We start from the raw sequence: 9,422 nt of genomic DNA, 5'->3' as shown, positions 1-9,422 counted from the left end.
GAGTCTATTGGAGAAGCTGCATTTGAAGTCTGGAGGATCTTGGCACTCTCATGTTCCCAGTGTGGATCTCACACAGAACACAAGGCCTTCTATAACCTGGCACTCAGTGCCTTCACATCCTTGGGCACCTGACACATGAACAGCAGCTCATCTACCCCTCAACACACTGGACATCTTTGTTTTATACATGTCTCAGATCTGTCATTCTTTCCACTTCTCTGCTAAATAAAGCCATTGGGTGGTTTACCTTCTTTTGGCAGTTCACCTTAGCTGGCTCCCCACGGAGTCATTACCAGAGGGGGCAGTTGCCCTACATCCGCTTTCCCATTGAACTCTGTATCGCACTTGGGTATCAGGTCGGACCTCTGGGACAAGTAGCACCTGGAGGATGAAGGCTTATCCATCTTTTCTCTTTTGAAACTGAGGTACCTTGGCCCTGAATCAAGGCCAGCAGTTTACTGATGCTGTTGGTTTCAAGCAGGCGCCTAAATAAATGTCTTTCTATGGTCTATTGGCCATTTCAGAAATTTAAAAATGTAATGGTCAATTCATTAGAAAGAAACATCTGGAAGAAGAGAAAAAAAAGAAACTGAGGTACCAACACATCTTTGTTAAACTTGTCTATCCTCCTGCCTCTGTGGTATAAGATTTCTACCCTTGAAGGTCTATTCCAGTCAGAGATAACAATTTCCCAAGCTTGCTTTCATGTACATGAGGCCATTGTGGTAGCTATATCCACAGTGCATGAACAGAAGTGCTATTTGCCACTTTGGCCTAGTTGCATAAGAAATGGCTGTGGTTTCTCTCCCTCTGCTTTCTTCTGTACCCACTGGAAGCAGAGGATGAAAAGAGCCACTCTATGGAACAAAGCATCCTATCATATGACTGCTGCCTGGGCAAGAAATAAATTTCTGCTGGATTAAGTCACTAAAACCTGGGCTCCTTTGGGACAGAAGTAATATGTTTTATCCATACACATTTTATTTAACTCTGTGTAGCAAACTTGACCCTCTAAGTTCTGGTCATCATGTGATCATAGTGGAGAAAGAAAGGGAATAGGAGGGGAATTTTCAAGGAGAGAAAGAGTGGAAGAGAAGAAAACCTATGCAATAAAAAACTATAATCAGGCTCTACCTCAAATATAAACTGCTCAAATCCTCACCATCAGTCAAGTCTACTCTAACCAAGTCATTTACTCATTCTGTCACTGTGTCTGTCACAGCTGATGCTTCAGAGACACAGAAGGCATGCTACAAACATGTGCTAACACATTATCAAATTAAAGTATGAATACTATGCCCTGAGTCCCCATAAAATAATCCTAAGAAAGAAAATCTCCCTAAACCTAAAGTTTATGATAAGTATATGGTAAGTATAAAATGAGGTCTCTCTAGAAAGCAAGTTGGGCCGCTACATGATGCTTAGAAGGTACCAGTGGCTCCGGTGTTTCTCACCTGGAAGCTTTCTCTTTAAAGAATGCAAGAAAGTAAATAAATAGCAGTCCATTACTTGCTATTAATCATCTAAAACTTAATGTGTGACTATCAGATTAAAGGCATTTCCCCATTTATTATATTAATCTCCAAAGCTAGCCACTAATTACAGCAAGAATATTTAGAAAAACCTTCAGGTTATATTTTTAAAAAGGAGGACAGACAGAGAAATTTCTTTTTAAAAAATTCAACTTCCCTATCAAGTAAAGAGAGAAGAGACTACATGTGGTGAAGGGGCCAATTTTAAGCCACATCCTATAGTCCGATGGCCCAATTATCACTATATATATATATATATATATATATATATATATATATATATATATATATGCTAAATTTCCCCCAGTCCTGCTGATCAGACAGCAGCTCACTGCTTCTGTTTATCTCTAAGCCATTACCCAGTTGTACAGTAAATCTGCATTTCCAAGGTGGTCTAAAATAGCAACCCACGCCGGCTAAATTTGTTTTGGGACATATCAGGCAACAGCTAGAAATTTTTAAATGACCAACTTGTATTCCACCAAGGCACTGAATGAATTGATTAGGAAAAAAAAAAAAGCTAAAAATTGAGCAGTATTTTTTGGAGTAGGCTAAGGTTAGTGCTGCCAAGGAAAAATATGTAACTACCAAGAGAACGGCCATCAATTGCAGCTGATTTTCAAACACACAGCAGTGACACACAAAAAAAATTGGTATTCAGTGAGAAACGATGAGTTGTTTTTTCCTCTCTAGATGCCCCTTTCCAGCCAGGCCAGCAATAAAATCAAGGCATCGGCCACATACTCAACCCCCTAGCAAAAACAAAAAAACTGTGACAGGGAATGGCGGAGTGTTTCACCAGCCGGGGGTCCCTTCTCCGCTCAGACCACCTCTGATTGAGAGGTCAGCTTGGCACACGTGCCGTGCAAAGGGCTAACATTCAGTGGGCCGATATGTTGTGATTGATTGGTTTATGACAGAGTGTGGGGGGCTGCGTGTGTGAAGAGGGCTCTCTGGAGAGACAAGCCCAGCTATTGTTTGGCCGCTCTCATGTTAGCGGGTGCCCTGCGGTAACCCCCTTGCTCTGAAATACTCATATTGGTTATTTCAAAGTTGGGTGCAGAACTGTGCTTTCCCGTGTCTGTCACTAATGACTTGCAGCTGTTGCTAATCTGTGCCTCTGATTTCCTTTGATTACTATGTGTATTGATGCCTGTGGTAAATAGGCATCTGCCAGGTGCCAGCACAATCAGGGGAAAAATATAAAAAGTTCCCTGTTTCAAATTCAATGTGACATTGTGCAAGTTGAGAGGCAGCCATTTAACTATTCAGAGGAAGCAGCTTCCTGGGGCACCTCCGGCCTCCTGGCCAGGGGTGTTCCTCCCATTCTCCCTCCACCCTCCTCTCCCAATGATTTTTTTTTCTTCTTCTTCAGTCATGAGAAGAGGGTTTCCATGCCACGTGACATGAGCAGAAAGAAATATCTGGACGGCCACTGTGACCAACCTAGGGAGGACGTTTCTTACCTCTCTCGGCAGGTTTAGATTTTGGGAACGGCACCTGTCCCACCAAGGCTGTGACCCTCTTCCCACTCAGCAGCTGGTTTCTCTCTAGGGAGCACGGCTTACTCACTGTGGCAGGTGTGTGTCACAGTGCTGGGGAGAGACTCCTGACGAAATACTTAAGGAAGGCTGGATTTGAGGAGGCTCACAGTTCCAGGGGCGACCATGGCAGGGGATATGGTGGCAGGAGAGTGAGGCCGTGGCTGTGTACAGCCAAAGAGAGAGACATGAATGCTGGTGCTTAGCTCACACCCCTTCTTTACTCAGTCCAGGGCCTCAGTCTGTGCATTGATGCCTGCATGCAATCAGGGTGGCCCATCTCACGTAACCTAACTAGATAACCCCTTACAGATATGACCAGGACTTTGGTCCACTGTTTTTTCATGATTTATTATTTTTATTATGGTGTATTTGTTATGGTATTTTGCCTGCATGTACATCTATGTGAGGGTGTCGGATCTCCTGGTCATGAAGTTACTGACAATTGTAAGTGGCCATGTGGATGCTGGGAATTGAACCCCAGTCCTCTAGAAGAGCATTCAGTGCTCTTAACCACTGAGCCATCTGTCCAGCCCCTCATTCCCACTTTGAAACCCCATCAAGTTTACAATCTGGGGCTCACCGTCATGCTCAGAAAGCACTCTGAGCAGCATCGCCTGCAGAAAAATCTGGAGGGAGTCTGTGAGGAAACAAAGGAAGATGGAGACATTCCAGAAGAGATGCAAAGCAAGCAGCCAGAACCCGACACCTGCAGATAAAATGGAAGGACTCCTTCCCAGAGCTGTGTCTTAGAGAACCCGAGGAAGCAGAGTCTAACCGCCTCCTAGTCTTAGGAAGAATCTCAGCGTTCCACTTGTGGGAAGAGCTTCTGGTGTCCCCAGATGAAGTTCTTCCATATGACCTTCTCTATTTTTTTTTTTTTTTTTTTGGTTTATTCGAGATGGGGTTTCTCTGTGTAGCCCTGGCTGTCCTGGAACTCACTCTGTAGACTAGACTGGCCTCCAACTCAGAAATCCGCCTGCCTCTGCCTCCCAAGTGCTGGAATTAAAGTCGTGCGCCACCACTGCCTGGCGATTCTTCTGTCTTAACTCATGAAGACACCGCTGAATCTGCATTTCAACGGGCTCACTTTTGTTTCTTGTTGTAAAAAGGAAGAGCTTCAGATAGATGTCGATTCATTATCTTATCACTACACACAAGGATGTCAAGAGGCAGATCAACTTCGAAATTAATTATTGGGTAGAAAGATGAAGCACCCCAATGTAAAGACTGGCAGCTGGTAAGTTGAGAATCTAAAAAATATCAGTGAGGTGCATGTGGTCTTGGTATATGTGCACATTAAACAGAACTCTCAAATGAAAATAAGAATCTGCTTGAGTTTTTTAAACCCCTTCTTTGGCAGTCTGAAACTTGACACTGCTTGCAAAGGATTAGTGTCCAAGAATAGTTGGTCACTTTGTATCAAATCATAAGAAAGTATCCACTCTAGATATTTAGTGTCTATGGTTTCAAAAATCATTGAGCAAAATGGCCCATCCCAACACTAGATGAGCCAGTTAGAACATCAATTTAAAAGACTCCTATGACTAAGTCAGAAGACACGAGTAAGTGTTCCTCACACCTGTGATCAAGAGATGGCTCTGTCCTAAGCAGTTCATTAGGGTCTTGTGGGATATACAGAGAGAGGTGGAAAACCTTTGAGTGGGGGAAAACCCAAAATTAAGATTAGAAAGATATCACAAAACTGTGCATCGGTATTCTTAAAAACAGACAACCCAAGCTAAGAATTCTTTATCTGGAATGTTTGAGACTAGAAGTACTTTAGATCTTAGGGGACTTTGTTTGGTTTTGTTTTCATTTTCTGCAGATTTTGGAATATTTACACATACATGATATCATAGCTTCTTTCATGAAAGAATAATTCGTTTCATCAACACTCCATACATCTACCTGAAGATCGCTTCATTCAATGTTGCTAGTGCACCTGTCTTTTGACAGTGACCTGTCCCATGAGGTCAAATGTAAGATGTTTCTCCTTATGCTAGCAGCCTGATACTCACATTTTGGCTTCTGGAGCACTTCAGAGTTTAGATTTTCAAATTCCCAGTAACTGAGACAACACATAGGTCAGAACTGATTCAACCTACGAAACCAACTCCCACCTCCACAAAAGAATGCAAGAATAGGACCAAGGGCTGGGCAAGTGATACAGTCCTCTAATCTCATCACTCAAGAGGCAGAGGCAGATGGAGCTCTGTGAGTTTGAAACCAGCCTGGTCTATTTATTGAGTTTCCAGCCAGCTAGGACTATTCAGTAAGGCCTTGTCTCAATAAATAAAAAAGTTTAAGACAACAACAACAAAAATACCCTTCCCTGTGATGTGGCTTCTCATAATAGCTAGTAATCTTGCATCTAGCTTTAAATTGCTGCTAACACATCTGAACACAAGGGCTTCCAGAAAGAGTCACAAGGGGGGTGTCGTCCTGGAACTATGTGTCAAGGTTCTGCATCAGGCCCATAGCATGAGGTTGCAAAGAATCCCAAATTGGAAACGAGGTAAGGACAGCCAAGGAAGAAACCAAGTGAGTCTTTGGTCCAGCAATACCATGAAACCAAACTCTTGCCCGACCAAAATCCCAAAGGCAATCCTAAAACGTGCCCTTGGTGACACGAGCCTTGATTGTCCCTTTTCTCACTGTGTGATAGAATGTGCATCTCATGCTTAGTGTGCCCAGTGCACAGTTCCTGTAGGTCACTCCAATGTTAAATGCTAACACACACACAAACACATGCACAGCTCACACTGTACTTCCCGGCATATGATGCAAGTAATGATATTGGGATATTATCTATAAAATGAAATACTTAAAAGTCAAGAACTTTGAAGTTTTCCAAGTATTGTATATCACCTTTTAAAGATTACTAAGCATAACATATAGTCATCTAGGGAGTCCTACAGTTCAATAAGAGTCAATATATTCTCATTTTGAATTTTCTAAATATATTTGATATAAAATTCCTGTGTTAATATTCCAGAGAGTAGTGACTTGAAAAGCACTTTATTATATGTATTCACTTTCCTATATAAAATAGAACATTTAATTATCTGAAAATTGTCAAATTGAGTATGAATTTTAATGACATCATCATCTATATAATTTGGCCCATAAACTAATTAGGATATTTAACTGATAAACTTTGGTAATGATCCAGATCAGACAAGAGTATGACTGTTGAAATCCTATCTGATGAGACAATTCAGAATCTTTATGTCTTAATAGACTATTTTGTATTTTATACATTTCATTTGTGTCAATGACAGTGGGCAATGCTGTGTTTTTTACCAAAAGAATGCAAGCTCAAGAATATTCCACAAGTACTTCATAATGACAGCCATATTCTCTGCTCCCAACCCTCAAATCTCTGTAAGTAGCTACTTGGTAGATTTAAAACGGACTTTCCCCATGAGCTAGAGAGATGTCCCATGGATAACAGCAGATGTATCAGTGGATAACAATGTGATCAACACGTTGCCCTGGACAGAACTCAGACGACAAATACTTTAATTCCCACCTGTGAAAAGACCTAGTTCCCTTCTTACAACCACAGCACAATGTCCTTCCCCATTAGCACAGTTGGTTTTCTCTGCTTTGCCAAATTTAACCAACTTACAAGAAGCAGAGACCCCAGGCCCTGTGGCTTACATTTCAAGAGGAAAAAATAATCATCTTTAAAAACTCTGACTTTAAAGATTATCAGGGTTATGTTTGTGTGCCTGAGGGGGGCCAGAAGAGGGCACCATATCCCCTGGAGCTAGAGTTACAGGTAGGTGTGACCTGTCCAACAGGAGCGCTGGGAGCCAAACCCAGGTCCTCAGGAAGAGCAATCTGTGTGCTATTATCCACTGAGACATCTCTCCAGCTCACACAGAAAGTCAGCTTTAAATCCACCGAGTAGCTACTTAGAACGATTTGAGGGCTGGGAGCAGAGAATATGACTGTCATTGTGAAGTAAAGGAGCTACACCCCAGGAACAAGGACCCTGGGCGAGAGGAACAGCACAGGGTGGTGTTCAGGTTGCCTTCAGAGTGTGGTCCCTCAGCCAGCAGCAGCACCTGGAAACACCTCAAAAACAAGCCTGCTCAACCTTCATCCCAGACTCACTGACTCCGAAACGCTGGGAAGAGAGGCTGGGAGGAGGATGAGGACTGCAGAGATGCTTGCTTCACCATGCCCTCCGGGAGACAAGGAAATCGATTGTGGAATCATTTTCATCACCCTGGTGACTGATAACAGGAAGTTAATCCAGGTAAAATAATCATATTGAAATAAAGGATGGAACAACTCGGGGAGGGAAGCAGCTGATTTTATCAAAAGATCAATGATCTGGGGATGGGGATTTTCAGCTCATTTTGAATTCTGTCCCCAAATCTTCCAGACAGCTGATGGATTCCCCTATACCTTGCCTCACCCTTCCTGTTTGAATGGGAGCCAATGAAAGCAAGCTGGACAACGTGAAGGAATGTGCAGGAAGAGAGGGCTTAAACAGCCGGAGCAGCACATCTCAGAGGTGGGCAGTTTGAAGACAACTTTAGCAAAGAAACAAGTAAGCAAGAGGTTAGATGGCTGGAGAACCACAGTGGGGCCACCTGCTGGCGTTTACTTGTATGTACACCTTCTATAGGTCAATAGTGTGTACACCTCAGACGATGCTGTGTATTTACTTATGTATACACCTCAGACTATAGGTAGATAGTGTGTACTTACTTCTACTGCAGAGTATAGATAGTGTTTACTTACATACACCGATATAATAGATACTGTTTACTTATATTTACATCAGACTATAAAAAAAACAAGGATTTGTAGAAATCTCTAAAGTACAAGTGTGCAGCAAGGTAAAATAATGAGATGCGGGGTGGTGATTTAACTTAGTGGTAGAGAGCTTGCCTAGCAAGCATAAGGCCCTGGGTTTGGTCCTCAGCTCTGAAAGAAATAATAATAATAAGAATAATAATAATAATAATAATAATAATAAGAAGAAGAAGAAGAAGAAGAAGAAGAAGAAGAAGAATGAGATAGGATTTTTTAAAGAGAGGAGTGAAGAAAGGAGAGAGGAAGGGATGAGGGGGAAAGGTAGAAGGAAGGAGGGAAAGAAGGAAGGAAGGGAGGGAGGAAGAGAGAGAGGGGGGAGGGAGGGAGGGAGGGAGGGAGAGGGGGAGGGACAACAATGAGATCCAAGAAAAATAAGGGTAGAAAGATAAGATGAAGCCATGGGTGAGCCAGGGGTGACCACATTTCAGCTAAAGTTATTTATAAACATGACAAGGTCCAATGAATAAAGTAAATCAATGACACTAAATCCAGGGAGAAATGACCACACAGGACTATTTTACTGAGCAACTTTCTCAGTATCTTTTTTCCTTTTTTCTTTTTTTCTTTTCTTTTTTTTTTTTTTTGAGATGAAAATTTGGTGGTGAAAATCTCAAGCTGTACCCACTCTTAGGACTAAGCAGTGGATTATTTCCTGCAGGTTATTTGAGAATGGAATCAGAAAGTCAGGAATAAAACTATAAATGAGGAGCTGGAGAGATGGCTCAGCAGTTAAGAGATTCCCCCCTCCAAGGGACCCTGGTTCAGTTCCCAGCACCCACAGTGAAATGGGTCCTCCCTCAGCAATAATTAATCAATTGTTCCCACAGACCTGCCTAACGACAATCTATGGATTGAGTAGAAGTTTCTCATTCCCAAACAACCTTAACTTGTATAGAGTTGTCAAAAAAAACTAAGCAGCACAATTGGCCACTTGTTGATGTATCACACAAATAGGTCACTATCAAACCATAACCTTGTCCCCTAAGTCTCACACTTACTTCACAATATAAAACATAATCCACTTTTAAATGTTCTCTGAATCCTTGAAAATCCCAATGGCTTAAAAGTCTCAGATATCTTCAGTGTAAGTTCATAAGAATATCAAATACAAGTCACACACATCCAACATGTTATCAGTTCAAGTAGATAATCCTATTCCAAAAGCAAACAAGGGTGCAGCAAAGAATACTCATATCAGAGCAAAATCAAACCCAGTAACAAAAACACCAAATCTTCTGATTCCAATAATCCCAGCACCTGAGATTGGAACATATTATTCTGTGTTCCAACCCTGCTACATCATGCCAGCCTTGGGTGCTCTTCATAACCCCTTCAGACCCTAGTTGCCACTACAACTGAGGCTGTGTCCTTCCCAAGGGCCTCTCTTGATCTCTCGTAATGCCAAGCCTCAACTAATTGCCATGCCCTCTTCATGCCTTCAATACCACCTGAGATATGCACACACATTACACCTGAGATATGCACACACATTACACCTGAGATATGCACACAC

The 9,422-nt window shown here is 42.1% G+C and overlaps 1 non-coding gene across 1 annotated transcript; it reads left to right on the top strand.

Moving 5' to 3' along the window:
• The first annotated feature begins 430 nt into the window (after positions 1 to 430).
• LOC116082888 lies at positions 431 to 567 on the top strand. Its single transcript, XR_004115506.1, has one exon. It is a non-coding gene; the product is annotated as a small nucleolar RNA SNORA2/SNORA34 family (small nucleolar RNA).
• Positions 568 to 9,422: the final 8,855 nt, after the last annotated feature.

Source organism: Mastomys coucha, unplaced genomic scaffold (genome assembly GCF_008632895.1).
Source record: "Mastomys coucha isolate ucsf_1 unplaced genomic scaffold, UCSF_Mcou_1 pScaffold7, whole genome shotgun sequence".
In the NCBI taxonomy this organism is placed as follows: Eukaryota; Metazoa; Chordata; class Mammalia; order Rodentia; family Muridae; genus Mastomys; species Mastomys coucha.
This window is presented reverse-complemented; position numbering and strand designations above follow the sequence as displayed.